Here is a 17,500-nt window from a genome sequence, read left to right on the forward strand (position 1 = left end):
GATTTTTCATGTAGCAACGTTTTCCTAAGAAGTACTTCTAGAAATCATTGTTTCTGACAGTAATAATCAAGTGGTGCCTTTTGCATATATTCTTGTCATAGCTATCACTGAGTTTTCTGCCTGACTGACTTAGCTGGTATCTGTTCAATGAGGCCTCTTTCCATTCTTCTTTATATTTAGTTTCTAGCACTTAGTAGGAGCAATACTTCTTGAGACTTTCTTGGAGAAACACAAGTATATCAGAAAGTATACCAATTGATTGGAAAATGTGAAGTAGAAATAGGGGGAGGGTGGAAATGAAAGACTGTGACTTTATCACGTAATCTTCGGAAGGCCTACTGCCTATCATTTGGTCTTGTTTTATAGTCTTAAACCATCTGGACCAAGTTCCGCACAGCTGCAAGAATTTCATATGTGATAGAACATTTTTTCCATTCAGTGTGAAATGTTCCTTCCTAAAAAACGTACACCAGACTCGCTTAATTTAGTCTGTTAAAAGGAATGCACATGAAAAAGGACAAAAGGCTCTTTAATCTCTGCAAGCTGTTTGTTTTCCTTAAAGATTCCTGTGTGTTTGGGTTTGAAAAGTCATGTTTATTGAGGAGATGATTCTGAGGTGTGACACTAAAATAATCTAGGATTTTTGGACTGATGGCAATGCTCCTACCCAATTTACAGAACTACTTTTTTATGCCTGTCAAAACACAGAGTTAATCTATCCTTATTTACAATTAATCTCAATAAAATTAATCTTAACTATGCTTTATTTAGTGGCTTAAAATATCTAATTATATTCAATTAACTGCTGTTATAGTAATTAACATTACTTAATTGCCTCTGCATATATTTATGTAAAGCTCATTAGTTGCTGCTCTCTCCTTTTCCCTTTTCTACTTGCTATTTTTGCTATTGTCAAACCATTTTTATCTCCCAAGACTTGACAGTGGCAATAGAACAGAATCTTTTGTAACACTTTCTGGAAATGAGTGGGATTGCTCTCCTCTTTCAGACACTTGTTAGGAGCCTTTAACTACTACTCTAACTGGTACCCTGTCTTTATTTTCCTTTCCCGGATTTCTAGTACTCTCACAAATTATTTTCTGCAATTGTGGCTAGAAATATGAGAAGCCAGGTTAGGCTTTGTATTCATAAATGAAGAGCTTTTCTGTGTCTGCCTAGGGGCTGTCCCCATAGGCAGTGTGGTTTTTCTGTTTTTGTCTTTTGGGTGTTTTTTTTTCCCCCTCCTCTAAAAACCATTCTAAGGGTTAAAGACTTGGCCAAGGTTCAAACTGAGAAGCGCCCAGGGAAAGTGCATGTGAATATGTACAAGTTTCATGTAATTAGTGCTTAATTATATTAACATATGCAAATTGTCAACTTAGGAGCTTGTTGAGCTGGCAAAGATCAGCTAGGCACAATTGCTATATTGTTCTGAAACAATAATGGATTTCAAGTTGGATTGTGGAAACACATAACTAGCTATCTAATTTAACTCATACCATGGTGAAATTTCATTAGTCTCCATGGAGACTGGTTTAATTGTGCTGACTAATGTTCTGGGCTGCAGAATGTCCTAAAAAGAAATCGTTGTTTGCCTAATCCACCTTACAATGACACTTGTTTGTACATGTTTCCCTTGTGTGGGAATTTGCATATGCAAATAAATAGTTTCTCTGCCCCATTTGTCATGGCTGTTCATTACCCATGAAGAGGACATTGTTACTAGGCTGTTACTGAGTCTCCCAAGACTGGATAGTGTCAACCAGTCCAGCTACATTCTTTCATAATTTGTTTCTGATTAATAGACCAGAGTGAGCCTCATTCTCTTTGGGCATCTGCAAATCAAGGTCAGTCTCTGAGAAAAAAAGAGTTTCTGCAGTAACTGAAGGACTTTTCTTCTGCCTCTGCCTTCTGCTTTTATCCACCCATTGCTTGACAGAATGATATTTAAAGTAATGTGTTCTTGTTCAAAGAATGTCTCTACTAATAACCACTAGTTTCCTAAAGCAAAAAGATAGGAAAAGAAAGGAGATTCTCTTATTAGAATATTAATCCTGTTTTTGACAGAAAGGTAAACTGATATAATTGCTTTTCAGTTGAAGGCATGGGGGTTTATACAAGTGTGAAAGCATCGGAAAAGGATTAGCATTTTTTTGCATAGTGAAAAGCTCTCTTGAATAGGGATCCAAAAGGTTGACTGAAGGACTAAGATGAAAGGAAGATGAAATCGCAGGCTTTCTTTATGTCTATGTTCTGCTCTCTCCAAAGTTATGTTTGTCCAAGACATGAGCAAACAAGCAGTGACTCGGGTTTCAGCAACTTTCTAAGATGTCCTGAGTTTTCATCATGATTGGGAAGAGATGGATGACGATAGTGCAAGCTAGTAGATGATCACCAGAGGTCTGCATGTGGAAGGCTTCAAGTAACAGTCCAGCCTAGCCAAATATTGACTACGGAGTGTCAAGAACTCCCAGCACTTTTCTGGCAAAAAATAGTTATTTTAGGAGAAGCCAGTGGTGTGGCATGACTGTCCAGTTCATTTAATTACTGACCTTCTAGTACTTCCTCCATTGATAAGAAATAAATACCTCAATTGACAGAATACTTCATTGGGGGCAGAGTGGTGTATTCTGACTTTTGGCAATGTTAAGTGTTTAAGTGGTCTATCAGCTTTTGCAAATTAAGAAGGGATCACAGATGAGAATACAAAGTTGTCTTCTTAGACTTTAATTCATAAAGTTCTGAATGCAATCTTCTGGTTAGTTCAGAGGTGTACTCTATGTTTATTAAGTAGGTCTTTTGAAAGATGTCTAGGAGCTCTACGTTTACTCAGAAATATGTGCAGTTGAGTTTTTCCTTGTCACTAGTCAGCTATAATTGGTTATCAGTTGACAGTGTAAACAGGTCTCTTGATGAAGTTTCTTCAGCCATAATGAGGGCAGTGAAAATACCATGTGTTAAGACACCTTCAAAGGTGAGAACTGGTTCTTTTGTATATATGCAAATCAATAGCAGAATAGATCAGTATTTTCATACATTTTGTATAAATGTATGCATTTTATGCAGTCTCTTTCTAATTTGGAGTCACCACAAATGATCCATGGGATCTATGGGGAAGGCTGCCCCAGAGTAGAGCTAAAAGATTCCACCAGATATGACCCTAACTAGTCTATGGCTAGGCAGAAGAACTTCCGTTTGCCTCATCACTTTAGTGGGTCCCTTGCTGGGCTTCTGTTATGAAGGTTATATGGAAACTTGAGAAATCAAAAGTGTTTTCCTATAAATGAAAGTGCATAGGTTGCCTCTTGAATACAGCATATTGTAAAGGAAAAGTGTTTGATCTTTGTTATAAAGTCACCCAACTTCTTTACTAGAGTCCTTTTTAAAATTTGTCAAGAAATTCTGGATTGTTTCAGAAACTTTTATGGTTAACTTTATGATATGCTTGAAAAAAAGTCTTAAAAGAACAAAAACATGCACATGGAGGCTATTTTTTACATGAATAAGGGTTTATTAAGGTATTTCCATAAGAAAAATGTGTTAATTTAAAAAATAAATTCATTTGTATTTTAAGACATTGTTAAGCAGGTACCATGTGCTGTGACTGGCAGCATGCCAGCCACCATGGACGAGGCTCACACATGGGTGAATAGTAGCTTAGGTGATGTCTGCATTCTTAGGAAATGGGCAAAAGCCCAGGGTATTCTGATATCAAGACCGCAAGAATCAGACAGCAGAATATCTGTTTATATGTGAACAGATGGACACATGTGTGAACTGAAAATGCACCATTTCTCTTAGCACTTGTTTTACTTATCCCTGACAATGTAACCGAAATCTTAGTTCACTCCTGGTCTTTGATGGCTCAGGACAAAATGGGCTTTTAATGAGAGCTCAGTGGCATTATTTTCTTGCATGAGGATTGGGCTCCTTGCAATCTTGCTGGAGTTGATACTGTGTTAATTCCCCCATTTCAGAGGTTCACAAGTTGCCTTGAAAGTCTGATATGGTTTCACATTTGACATACAATCCTCTGGTCAGAAATGGCTGTTCTCTACTCCCCTACTCAAAGGATTGTGAGTGAAATGAAATACTTGCCACCGAGGAATTTTTCAATGTATGCATGGCATGTAAAAATAGCTTTGACACTATAGTCATGTTTGGCAAGAGGCATCCCTAATATAATTATCCACTTTAGCATTCTAGATTTTTTTTTTAAAGTAAGAATTGGAATAGACTAAATTGGTTCTTACGCCAGACAGTACTAATCTCCAAGAAAACTTAGGTGTTTTGGTCAGTTAGGAGGCTGGCATAGCAGCATCTAATGTTCCTGTCTGATGCCCCCGTCTGTCCTGAGGACATAGCAATGCTCAGATGATAACTGGGTAGCATATATTCTAGCACATGCCTCTAAAAACAAGGTTTATTGATTGCATTTTGTCCTTGCTATAAAACCAGAGAACATTCTACGAATATTTACTTAGATCTAAATCATTTTAAGCAGGGAAAATTGACTTTTGTGTTAAAATATGCATTTTATTACTGTCCATAAAGTTCTTCTTCTTCACTACAAAGGAGAATGGAAATTCATTGCTGTAACAACGTTAAAATACAAAAACTTACACTCTGCTGTGTGTAACCTGGCTGTATTCTTAAAATCAAAAGAAAATAAAATTTGAAGAGGAAGATTTTAAAGAACCTTAATATTTTCCTATTTAGAAGAATTATTCAAAGAAGCTGAAATATTGATTCAACTTTCTTCCCAGGAAACCTTCGTGAAACCTGTATTCTCTATATTTCAGTTTGTAGCACTTTTAAAAAAATCCATAAATTTAGGAATGATATAATTTGTACTTAAGACTTCCTGAATCTATTAAACAAGTTGTTTTGTTATGTTTTAGTGGATACAGTTATGTTTAATTTTTGATAACATGTCCACTCCACTCACATGCAAACACACACACACACACACACACACACACACACACACACACACACCTGTTCCTTTTTAAATTGAATGCTTCTCTTTGCTTCATAGATATATTCAGTAGCAAACCATGAAAATTTCCTCCGACAAGCTAAACTTCCTTCATTTTCTAAGAATTGGTCAAAATAAGCTCTATAGGGGAAAAAAAAGCAAGGAAGTTGTTGAGACCACCAAAAACTCTAAAGACTGAATAGTCAGAGAACAGCCTTCCATCCGTTCAGTTCAGTTCAGCTAGCTCCTTTGTTAAATCGGAACTGAGTTCATAAGAAATAATCAACTTAGCCATCATGCCAGGACAGTGTGAGGACAAGAACTCTATTCCATCCTTCCAGGATGGATGCTCACCCCAGTGTCTTGTGTGTTTGGGAAGGGGATTGCAGAATGCATGAAAAGGAAGGTTGGAAAGATGAGGAGGAGAAGCAAAGAGAAGTGTGTCATGGCAGTCCAGCAGGGATGTTGTTTTCTCTGAGAAAATGTGCTTTCTGCTCCTGAAGGGGGCTAAGCAGAATCCGGGCAGCCTCCCAGCACTGTGACTCTTATGCATACTTTTGTGTTAAGTAACAGGTTAGTCTAGGTGCTCTGAATGGCTAAGAAGACTCTATGATTCATAAAAATACTGATGACCTCAGTGACTTAAAATGCATTTTTAATAATCATGAACATGGTGTGAACAAGGAGAAACTTTCCGTTCTCTGTGCGGGAAGTAAATGAGGACAAGGTTGTGAAGTTTTTGAGGCAGCATCGTGTCCAGAAAGAATGCACATAATTCAAGCCAGCCCACCCTTTCATTCTGTTTACTTTGGATTCATTTTACTTTCAAGTAAGTTTATTTTATTTTCACTCAAATTTTAGATGAGAATCTACTTAATTTCTTAGCAACCTAATGACCCATAGGCATCATGTCTGTTACAAGCTATCTTGATTAATTTAGATTTATAAGCGACCCTGTCCAAGTATTTAATCTTCATAAGCCTCAGTTTCCTGTTATGTGTCTCCAGGTTTGCTGAACATAAGTGTTGTGAACTGCAAAGTAAGTCAGCGTGGTGTGACATGATACATGGTCACTGTGGCCTTTGCTTCTTTCTTCAATAGTTGGTTTTAATGAAACATTTGGATGGGGAGTGTTTGATATTTTAAATCTACAAGGATCTGAGTAGAGTGGCCCATCTCCCTGATAAGAGATAAGAATTAGGCAATGAGTATATCTAAGAGGTAAGGAAGGAGATAGAAGCCTTCTCACATCTTTTTCTCCTTGGTAGGTCTCTAGATGGCATGTAGCTTGGCAGGTGGCTCTTTCTCCACACCATTATCTTCCAATCCATCATCACAACCTGGTTTAGATATGAGGGCTTCTAGATATTTAATGTATTTCTGGTTCTTCATTTTTCTACACAGCAAATTAGAACAGAAACAGTTTTTAAATAATTCAGACCTTGGTCAATTCACATAAACTCAAGAGTCCTGGCTGTCCATTAAATACAATAATAGAAAAGACCACAAAGCTCACTTCAGTCTTGCAGTGAACTCAATCTGCTTGAGAGCCTGTGAATTAGAGGGCTTTCCAAAACTGGCTTATATGCCATAGAAACACTTTTCTATGTATTTGTTATTAAGAGCTTTTGATATGTCATGAAATGAATATCAGTCCTGCTGCTCCATGGTGACCTATTAACCAAAATTTTTATCAGCCTAGAGGAAAAAAAGTTTCAAATATACATATATGTAAATGTATACAGAATCATTAAACCATCTTGAGAAAAATTTTCTTTAGCATCCAATTGGCTTAATTATTAGGATAAATAAAAGTTTTGCCTTTTTAAAATAATGCATTATTTGAGGAGGATTATCCAATTTCAAAGATGATAGACTGTCTAAAAGTTAATGAATATATAAATGCAATGTTTTGGACTATCTAGAAACTGAACTATACTTTTGTTACAGTTTTTATAATACTTTAATTCCTAATAATCTTCCACTATGATACATGTTTATACATGAAATTATTGTTTATATTTATTATGGAAATATAAGTGTCCTTGGATTATATGTGTTTAAGAGTTCTTCAAGTGGATTGCAGCCTCTATGGGGGCAGGTTCCCATCCGTTTGACTACTGCATCCACAGTGATGGGCATATTATTGGCAACTTCCTGGAGCTCAAGCTGCTGAGTGACTTACTAATGATTATCAAAAGCACACACTGAAATCTTCAGTTTATTATGCTAGCAGATATTGCTCCCCCTCTCAACTAGGTACTGAAAAGAAGTGTACAATTTTAAATTAGTTGTTCCTTTTCTGGAAAATTCCTTAGAGAAAACTTTTAGGGCAATGTAAATGAGCATTTGTGTTAGAGATCTAGATTGTTGTAGTCAGAAGGAACAGGGCACAATTCCCTTTGCAACTGATAAGGAAGCTGAAACATCTAGAAGTTCCTGGGAAATATCACATAATTCAGAGTAGATGAGGAGATCTGGGGTGTGTGTGTGTGTGTGTGTGTGTGTGTGTGTGTGTGTGTGTGTGTGTGTGTGTATGTTTGCTACTTTTAAAAGGATTGTTTGTTTGTTTGGTTGGTTGGTTGGTTTGCTGGTTGGATGGTTTGATCTGTAAACTAAGAACATTGGATTGCAGGTGTCTTGAGTCCTGTGCTAACTCTTGTAACTGACTGGGCTAGCTTTATAAAGCTAAGTGAGTAGAGATAGGGCCACAATAATCTAAAAGGTGAAAAGTTGAAAAAAAGTGGGAAGGGGTATTTCCTTCTCAAAAAGAAGCAGGCTACCAATTGATTAAGAGTCATTCTGGTTTGCCAGAAGTCCCTGGTCATAGAAGGCTGTTTAAGTATTCACTGTCAACAAGGAAATCATGGACAGCACTTAAAGCGGCTCACCTCTGATTTATTCATAAAGCTCACACAAGCACTTGGCTTTGTTCTTGCTCTAAGAAGGGGACCGATGCCAATAAGAGCTTCTTGCATGGTCCAAGAGTGAACAGCACTTTACTACCTCAAAGGCTGACCTCCTTTCTGTGGTTTGTTATGGGAGAATGGCCTATGATTGGCTGTGTGTTCTCAGAGGATTGGAGAAAAGAAATTATAATAAGAATCTACTGTATAATTCCATAGTATATGTACCAAAAACTTGCACCTGGAACTAGGAATCTTAGTAGGCCTGTAGGTGGAGGTATTTATGCTAAAGCAAAGGCTTGCCTTTCAAATAACCTAAAGAGTTTTACATTTAATAATAATTGAAAAGCATTGCTTCTTTCTAATTGAAAACTATGACAATGTCGTAGTAAAACTGGTTTTGACAGTCTCTTACCCCATGAAAGTGAATAGAGGTTTAATACCATAAAGAGGGTAAGAATAAACTAGGTGCAGCATGGAGTAGAATTGAAGAACAGGACTGCTCTACCCACTGATTAGCCATATTTATCAATAATATTACTTTACAATTGTTGCTCTACCTCAGCTGCTCATGTTGAGAGGACTGAAAAGATATTTAAATGGCAGTTCGACTCCCTGATTTGTACTGACCAGGCGTTTAGTGGTGACTTAACTCCCCAGAGTAACATGTAGCACTCTAGTGTTTCCCTAACACAAATCCAGTCACATAGAGCTCTCTTTTCTCCTTTGATATAGTTGGTTATTACCTATGGAGCATATGTTTATACACACACACACACACACACACACACACACACACACACATTCTTTCCTCAAACTTTTACAATACATTACAGAAACCCAAAGAAGCATTTTAGAGATGGTGATGAGAGTTAATGATGTATCTTTAGATAAAGCTGTACAATCACATCAGAGTCATCAGCTCATTTGTCATGGCTGGAGTGAAGATGTCAGGACCAATGAGTGTATGAGCACAGAAGGGGCAAAAGGGCTTTTGGAGAGACACATTTTTGTACTGGGAGCCAGCCATGGCTTAGATTTAGCTCCAGGGAAAGATTGGGATTAGACAACGCTGTGGACAAATCCTTAGCATAACAAAATGTGTTGGAGAAATGTGGAGAGTGGGAGATGTAAGGACTGACACAGTTCTGGAAATGTGCTTTAGACTGCAGTTGGGAAACTATGGAATTTCCAAGGCATTTGTTGTTGTGTGTGTAGGGGGCGTATCTATTTAAGACACACTGAAACTACATGCTTGAGATAGCATGAAGGGGAAGACTTGCTTGTCATATGCTAAACATGCATACATATGCCCAACATGTATACCTGGCCTTTATGTTTAGCTGCATTTAAAGAGTTCCAATCTTCTATCTAAAATCTATGTAAGGAAATAGTATTTGCATACACCCAGGTAACATTCAGGTACTAAATGCTTTTGACATTAGAGTGGAATTTAATACTTAATTTCAATAACAATTCTGACAATGAAATACTTGTGACAGTTGCACTTACACAAAATCAAGAAGCTAATTTTTCCTTACACAGAGTTCATTGTGAAACATTAATTGAAAAGTAACAGGTTTTCTTTCCTTACACAAGTTTTTATCTCTGATAGACCAATCCTAACAGATTTATTTCATTTTGGACCCAGTTAACTGTTCTCTTTCAGCTGATGTACCCATACAACCTTTTCTTGTTTAATTCCATTGATTTACAGTGTTAAAGTGAAATAATCTGATACCTGTTTCCTGCCCTTTGAGTATCTGTCGTCAAAGACGCTGATTAGTTTCTCTCCTAGCTCTTTAGCTGTTTTAAATGTATAATTATCATCGCATGTCATTTGATAGCTGCACTAATTGCTGCCAACTATTGTCTGTTTGCACTTAATGCTGAAACCTGATCAACATCCTGCTTTGGTTGATGTTTGATGGTAAACTTTAATTAACTCTTATTGCATTGAAGAAGAGTTCAGGCTTGGTGCTAACTAATCATTTACCTTCATTATGTCCTGACAGCTCCACTTGTCCTTGGTCCTAATAGATATACCAGTCAGTAAACAAACCTGTAAACCCCATGTCTCGTGGTTGCTCCACACTAATATTTTGCTACTTAATGTGTAAGATAATTGGGGCCAGATAATTATTTAGTTGGCTTTGTATCTCTAGCTTTTCAGACACTAATCTTAAATTTCTTCTTCATGCTAGACAATTTCATTTTAATAGAAACTGTAGATTTGAGCTTACATTACTTCTTCAACATGGTCCTGGGAACATGCATCTTTTGAATCAATACCATTAAGCTTGTCTCCTGTTGGAATTCTTGTAATTATTTTTCCTGAAATACTTTCCTGTAATGATATTGAAGTTAAAGTAATCAGGTTACCAGCAGATCATGTAAAATTCAACTCAAAATTGCTGGTTGCTTGATTTTAATTTGTTTGACATCAAGTTTGTTTGAAAAGGGATAATATGTGGGTAAACCAAGGAGCTTATAATTATGGTTGACATTTGTTTGTTTATAATGAAATCTAATTAAACTTCATAGATTTAAAACACAAAAGTTAATTACTGAATTGCTCACTCCACTGCTGGGCAGCAGTCAAATCAACTTTTAGGGAAGAGACAGAGAAAGGCAGGGAAGGAGGGAGGGAAGAGAGTGATGGAGAGAGAGAGAGAGAGAGAGAGAGAGAGAGAGAGAGAGAGAGAGAGAGAGCTCACAAACAAAAGGCCCTTCAAAACAGAAATAAAATAACCATCTAATCTTAGTGATCAAACATAAATTTGCCAAGATTTCATCCAGAAGAACACTTGGCATTCCACTTATGTTCTCTATTATGTTAGTCCTAATGTGGTTTTTTAATATAAAGTCATTTGAAATATTTACATGGAATATAAAAACAGTTGCATTTGGAAAACTGTAAGAACTCTAAGATTTAGATATAGAGCAAGAGTCACTTGGTAGTCATTTAAAGAATTATGCACGTAACTTTCTTTGTTAAAACTATGTGAAATCATGTAAAAGCATTAAAGTCATTGCTCAGAGAATAGGAATGTTTGCTGGAATACCTGAACTGTGATTAGTTTTATGAAGGTAATTATGGTTGGTTCAGCCTGCAAGGAATGGTTTTCTAATATACTTAACACTAGTGCATTTATTGTTATATTGGTGGGAAGAGTGAAACACAAATAATCATAAAATTATTTCCCTTGTAAATAGTTGTTAGTAGTTCAGTGTTTTCTTTGTGACTAAAGAGGGAAACACACAGATAGGCATTGAAACATATTGTCATCATACTGCGTATGTGACAGTCCCTGTGATGGTTGATGGTTGGTGCTAAACTACTAAATCTTTTGACACCAAACACTCGGTAATTAAAGATACATTGTTTACGCCAACGGGGATAGATTTTTTAAAGATTCCTGTGACTATTAGAATTGCTATGACCTAGATATTCAAGTTGTTTTAAGTGAGAGGTTAGCCAATTACATTTTAAAGATGGACAATACAGGTGCAGGAAAGACACGACAACTTCGATTTATACATTTCCAAGACGTTATTGAAGAATCCATGTTTTCCTCTGAGGAAACTGAAATGATTCCATGCTATTTCTTCATATTTAAGTGTTATGCACGGAAACTTTCCAAATATCATAGGAGCATCTGGGAGGGACCCGAGAAGAAAGACTAATTGGTTCCTCTTTATGATGCTTTGAAATTTAGAGTGACTTATACAATATTGTAGTACTTCCAGGGAATACATTAATGCAGTCCCTCACTGAGGTTTAGAATTATGTATTATTTAGGGAAGAGATATCTAAAAGATCATTTAAAAGGGGAAGGTGGTGAATACTTACGTGTGACTTGCCGGGGGCGGGGTGGGGGGGTGTCACTGGCACTATTTGGTACCTTTCTTTTCTTCAGGTGATTAAAAAAAAAAGTCAGTGTAGTCTCTAAGTATTGGCAAACAACAGGTTTCTAGTAATACTGTAAGTGATTGGATCCCCCTACCCTTTAATGAAGCAATCACCAAGAAGGCTGAGTGTCAGCTGGAATACTAGCAAAACAGTATAAAAGAGAAAAGCAGAAAAAGGCACAGGACATAATTGCAGTTTGTGTCCTTGCCTCACACCAATGCAAACTATTCATTTCCAATTAGAATGAATAAGAAAATTAGAAATCAACTCTATTGGTCAAAATTACCCAAGTTTGTTTCCAGAGGTAGCTAAAGTGTTGGATCCATCTTGCCCACTGATTATGAAATTTTCCTGAAGCAAACAAATAAAATGAGTCATATAATAGCATAATTTGGTTAAAGAGGGACTATTGATTCCCTGTAAGCAAAGTAGCTGGAGTTTGATTAAAGTTGTAAAGAAAACTGAGCAAAATTCCCCTTTCCCACAACTAATCTAATTAAGAACTATTGGACTTAGTGGAAAAGTATGCCTCTCCTCATTTGCTCCACAGCACATATGTTTAATGCTATGTAATTGTCACATAACTTCCATGTAGATTTAGTGATCTGAGAGGGAAGGAGGGGGAAGGAGCCTCGGAAAGAAGATGAGAGGAAAGAAAGAATCAAAGAGGGAGAAGACGATGCTTCGGCCACAAGGGTCCTATTTATAGAGAGGGGAACCAATCTGCCCTGAATCGCTCATTTAGACTTTAATGAGAAAAATAAGAGGGAAACAAGGAAAAAGGACTTAGTTGAGTCACACACGCATACTTGTCTTTGTAAACTTTCCCTTCTTAAAAATGTGCTTGTTCTAAATGCTGAATATATTTGGTTACATCCTTCTATTCAAACTTAATTACCTTCTCCCCTTTGTCATGACATGGGTGGAAAGTTTTTGCCGTGTCAGGAGAGGTCGTCACACATTCTTTTGCAGTTCGCTTCATTAATTCCTTCTTGCAGAAGCATTCTCTCTCGTGCTGGGAAGGTAGAAGGGTGTAACAGAAGAGCCCTGAAACATCAGCAGGAAGCTCTAAGCTGGTTAATGCAGTATAATTGTCTGGACATAGACTGGTCTTTGTTTCTGTGGTTCACTCTGAATCAGCTGTAATTAACTCCAGAGTGTTTCCAGATTGCCAGCAAAGAAAAATTACAGCTTTTCTGTTTTAAATTGTAAAGCTCACAAACATTAACTATGGAGATTGCCTTTACTTTGATATATTTCTATCCTGCATGAAAAAAAAAGAAAAAGCTAACTTGACTACCCCACCCCACCTCTAAAAATGTGCCTTTGTGAAGTTACTTGATATAGTGTCTGCTGGAACATAATGGTCCTTTAATCGTTGGGTTTGAAACCTTTTTACTTAATATTTTCAATCCTCTGCCATCTCCTTTGCTAATATTTTTAACATTGAAGTGGGAAAAGTTATGCAATTTTTTTTCTGAAATATTAACACCCGACTGAAATAAGCAAATCGCTGTGAAGGCTGCCTCAAAAGAGAAGCATCTTCAGGGCTGGAGATCAAATATGTCTTCTCATGGAATCAGGCCTTCCAACCAGGTACCTCACCTGTGTTATGACATATCAAAAAGAGACTCTGAGGAGAGGACTATCTCACTACCTCTTTGCTGGGCTTAGTGAGCCACACCCTTTTTCAAGCTCCAGTTCAGTAGTTTGGAATTATGAATTCCAGCATGGATAAAAATGAAGTAGCGGTGTGAACTAATGCAGCCCAGCACACAAAAGATCTGTCAGCAACTGATGCAAAAAAAAAAAAAAAAAGTCCAGCCAAAAAATCTTTTTTTTTTTCTTTCTTCTGAATTTAACAATGAGGAATTTAAGCCTCAATGTGGCTTTAGCAAGCAAAGAAAAGAAGCTCTTGGTGTCTGCATAATACCACTTTGATGGATTTTTTTTTCATCAGTTCTCTGTACGTGGCAACAAATAAACAAGTATAATTATACTTGTGAAGGCCTATTCATTGCTTTGTCAGGATTAGATATATGTGCCGTTTTCACACTGCGCCTCTCTTTTGTCTTTGCCTAACTCACTATGACATATTGATAGAGGATTTGGAATGGGGAAAAGGCCACAGCAGAGGCAGAGATGACCTTTTGGAAACTTGATATAACTCAAGGATTTTTATTTATTTTCTTCTTTTTTTTTCTTCAAATTTGTAACTTGTTACCAAATTCTCCTGTAAGCAGACAACTTTTAACCCATTTCAGTTGGAGTAAATAAAGACCCAGAGTGTTAGGAGATAGCCAGGGAGCAGAGGAAAATAAAAACAATAGGAGGAGGAGGAGGAGGAGGAGGAGGAGTGTCCTGCTCTTCTTTCCCAGCACTTAGCAGAGTGGCTAACCTTGCGTTCTTTCCCCATTATTCTGGCCTCTTGATCAGATCATGTTCTTTTTAATCATTTCACAAACACTGTCTCACTGGACCGGAGAAGAGGGCTGGGGTAGCCTCAATTAAAAAGCAGAGGTAAAACAGGCCTCTGGTTTTGGGTTCTAATGGGAACTCTGAGTGCTGAATGCAAAGGCATTCTCCTATTGTGCAGGAAGTACCCCCTTTCATTAGAGGGGCTCCTCTTAGGTGTGTTTGACCATTTAGCAGAGCAGTTTAGGCAGCAGTGACTGCAGAAGAAAGCAAAGCAGAAGGAGAAAAAAAAAAAAGTTCTTTTCTGCATATTGTCTGCTGCTTCCGAAAACAGGATTTGACACGATCAAAGCCACTGATCTTGTGAATTCCCGAGTACCAAAAACCGTGTACACGTATACTAAGCAGACCAGCAGGTATGTATCACTCTGAATTTAGCATAAATGATAGCACAGGTTTCTCTAAGGAATTTCCTGAGGACTTTGTGATTTTTAAAAATAGACTATTTGGCAGTAGAGACTAGAAATTGGTGATGATTAAATAGAAACTAGCTTTGATGGTGAAGAAACTTTCGTAGTGAATTCATGTGTTGTGCAGTCATTTAGGAATGGTTCGATGATTTAAGTTAAATGGTTCTCTTTGTGGTCTTCATCGTGGGGTTTTTATGATGCTTCACAAGCTTCCTATATGAGTCCCGTCGGTAAAAGAAAAACTTCATTTTGCAGTGATGAGAATGAATTTGGTGGCATCATGGTTAGTGCCATGGAACATACTAATCTCAGTAGCCCTTTAACCACACAGGAGAAAGGGTCCTATCAGAATGCACTGACAAACTGCTACCATGAAAATCAATAGCTACATAAAAATATTAAAATCTGGTAAAATGTTGCTGTCTATGCCAATTTAGAGAGTTTTGTTGTTGTTGGTCTTAGAGAGAAAGGTAAATTTGATTGTATAGAAGACATATGTCTTACCTGGTTTCTGATGAATATGCATCTTATTGAGATGAAATTGATAGACACTTGGATGTAAAATTATGAAGAAGTACTACAACAAAATACATCATACTACAATTCTGATATGAATTCCTTTAACATAGTTTCTATAACTTTTACTTCCACCTCTTTTCATACAAAATGAAAAAAATTGGATCTATTCTATGTAGAGAAATACTGAGATGATACATTGTAGAGCCCATGTGGCAGGTAGCATGTGCCCTTTTTTGTGAGCTAAGAACTGTGGTAAAGACAAAAATAAAATGGAATTGAAGTGATAATAATAATATTATTATTATTATAAATAATATAATCATAATGGTTGTAACTCAGAAACCCATAAATCTGTCCAATGCTTAGCAGCCTTTCTTACTCTTTGGAGGACAGAACTTCAGTTTCACATAGATCTATGCATAAACCAGGTCTGGTCATTGAGGCAAAGGATCATCCCGGCTCCTGGAACTTCCTGTTTAATCCACTAATCTAATAGCATCATTGCTTTCATCCCAAATATCCAGCCTTTGCTGACCTTCCTTGTGTTCTTCAGATCAGTTCAGCAGTGTGCTGTATTGTTGGCATTTTGGCTACCTTCAGTCTGTATACGTTATGCAGAATCAGTGCCTGGAAGGTAAACATTAATGTTTGTGGACTAATTAGAAAACTATTAGGTTTTCATGCTTATTATGATCAAATTATTTCAGAGATTTTTTTAAAAGCCACATGCATGCGATGAAGATAATTAACCTGCAGCTCATCCATGATTAAAATTACACACTAAGCTTTGTGATGTTTGCCCCATAAGCAATTAGAGTGTCATTTTAACCGTCTCAGATACCAAAACGAATTTTGATTTTGTCATCAATCTATGAAGATCATTTGATGTATTTTAAACTGATCAATCCTTCTTTGATTTGGCTGACAAGATTAGATTTGATTACAGTAAGAGCGTTACTGAGTTAGTCATCATACTAAGCATGCCTGTGACCTTCAGTGACATCTACATTTTAAAAGAACTTTCTGAAAGAAATTTCTAAATATAGGTGAGCCCAATCTTCTGTTTTCCTTTCTTCATAGCTCTCAGCCACTATGAAGGCTGTATCAGCATGCAGGGGTGGAAGAATCATCAGGACAGAGATTGAGAAAGTCTACAGTAACAGATATCATTTGCAATGTAATATAGAACACCCAGTTTTCTTTCTTGGAAAATTGTCATGATACATGAATATTTTGTTTCTTTTAAAGTTAGGGACTGTTAGCCTTGGAGTTATGGGTCCCTTCGATTTTAAGATTTGAGAGGTTTGCTTACCTGCTTCAAAAAATCAAGACACTGTCTCTGTCATAGGCCAAAAATAAACACCCAAGTTTCATACCACTCAGCTGTTGTACACAGTGCTATCATTCTGCAAAGCGAGTGATTTGCCGGGACTCAGAGAAGCTTAGCTGTAATCAGCCTGCACTTACAGTGGCTGAACTTTACACATAAACACACCTACACTCGTGTGCATACACACCCTCATAGAAGAACACATTTTTTTACCTGCATATGCTTAACTTTCCCCTGGCATTTTACCTTTACACTAGAAAGTGATATGGCTTTCACAGGGTGACTCTTCTCTGGCACAAAGGAAGTATATGTTCTAGGAGGACTGCTTGAAACAAAAGAAAAATAAAACTTTTAAAAATAAAAATATTGAAGGATTTTCATCTAGAGTGCTTGCACAAGATTCACTAAGCCAGGGGAGATGGTGGATGAGGCATTGGTTGAAAGATGGGCAACTAACCAGGACTGATAACATCAAAAGGTATTTGAAATGGTGTTCATTACATATTGCAGTTTGAAGAGAAAAAAAAAAAAAAAAGGAGTGAATGTGATTGTGCCCTAGGATGATAGGACCGGTTGCAGTAAATATTAATTTCTGTTCTGTTGCCCATTGAGGTGACTGAAGTGTGGGAAGAATGGTGATTGGTGCTTAATCAGGGCCAGCCAGATACCTGCTGAGACCTTTGCACAGGGAAGATTTGTACTAAGCTCATTTACTGGCAAAATGAAAACCAGAGAAGAGTCTGGCCTGCACTGCCTGGGACTGTAATATTTCTCATTTTAAGGCTCCTGTATCTGTTGGTCTTTCTCCCATGCCCGCTTCCCCTCTATAGGCACTGCCTGGTAGAGAAAGGTAAATTTAAAAAATAAAATACCATTGTTTTTATTTTTGATCCATTACTGCTGTTTCCTATGAAAGTCCTTTACATTCTACTAGGATAGACTGGATTCTAAAGCTTTTGTATCCAGAGC

The 17,500-nt window shown here is 37.1% G+C and overlaps 1 protein-coding gene across 3 annotated transcripts in view; it reads left to right on the plus strand.

Moving 5' to 3' along the window:
• The window catches only part of Zfhx4 (zinc finger homeobox 4), a 180,626-nt gene that overhangs the window by 4,542 nt on the left and 158,584 nt on the right, over positions 1–17,500 (plus strand). The window lies entirely within an intron of this gene.

This window comes from Peromyscus leucopus, chromosome 2 (assembly GCF_004664715.2).
Source record: "Peromyscus leucopus breed LL Stock chromosome 2, UCI_PerLeu_2.1, whole genome shotgun sequence".
NCBI lineage: Eukaryota > Metazoa > Chordata > Mammalia > Rodentia > Cricetidae > Peromyscus > Peromyscus leucopus.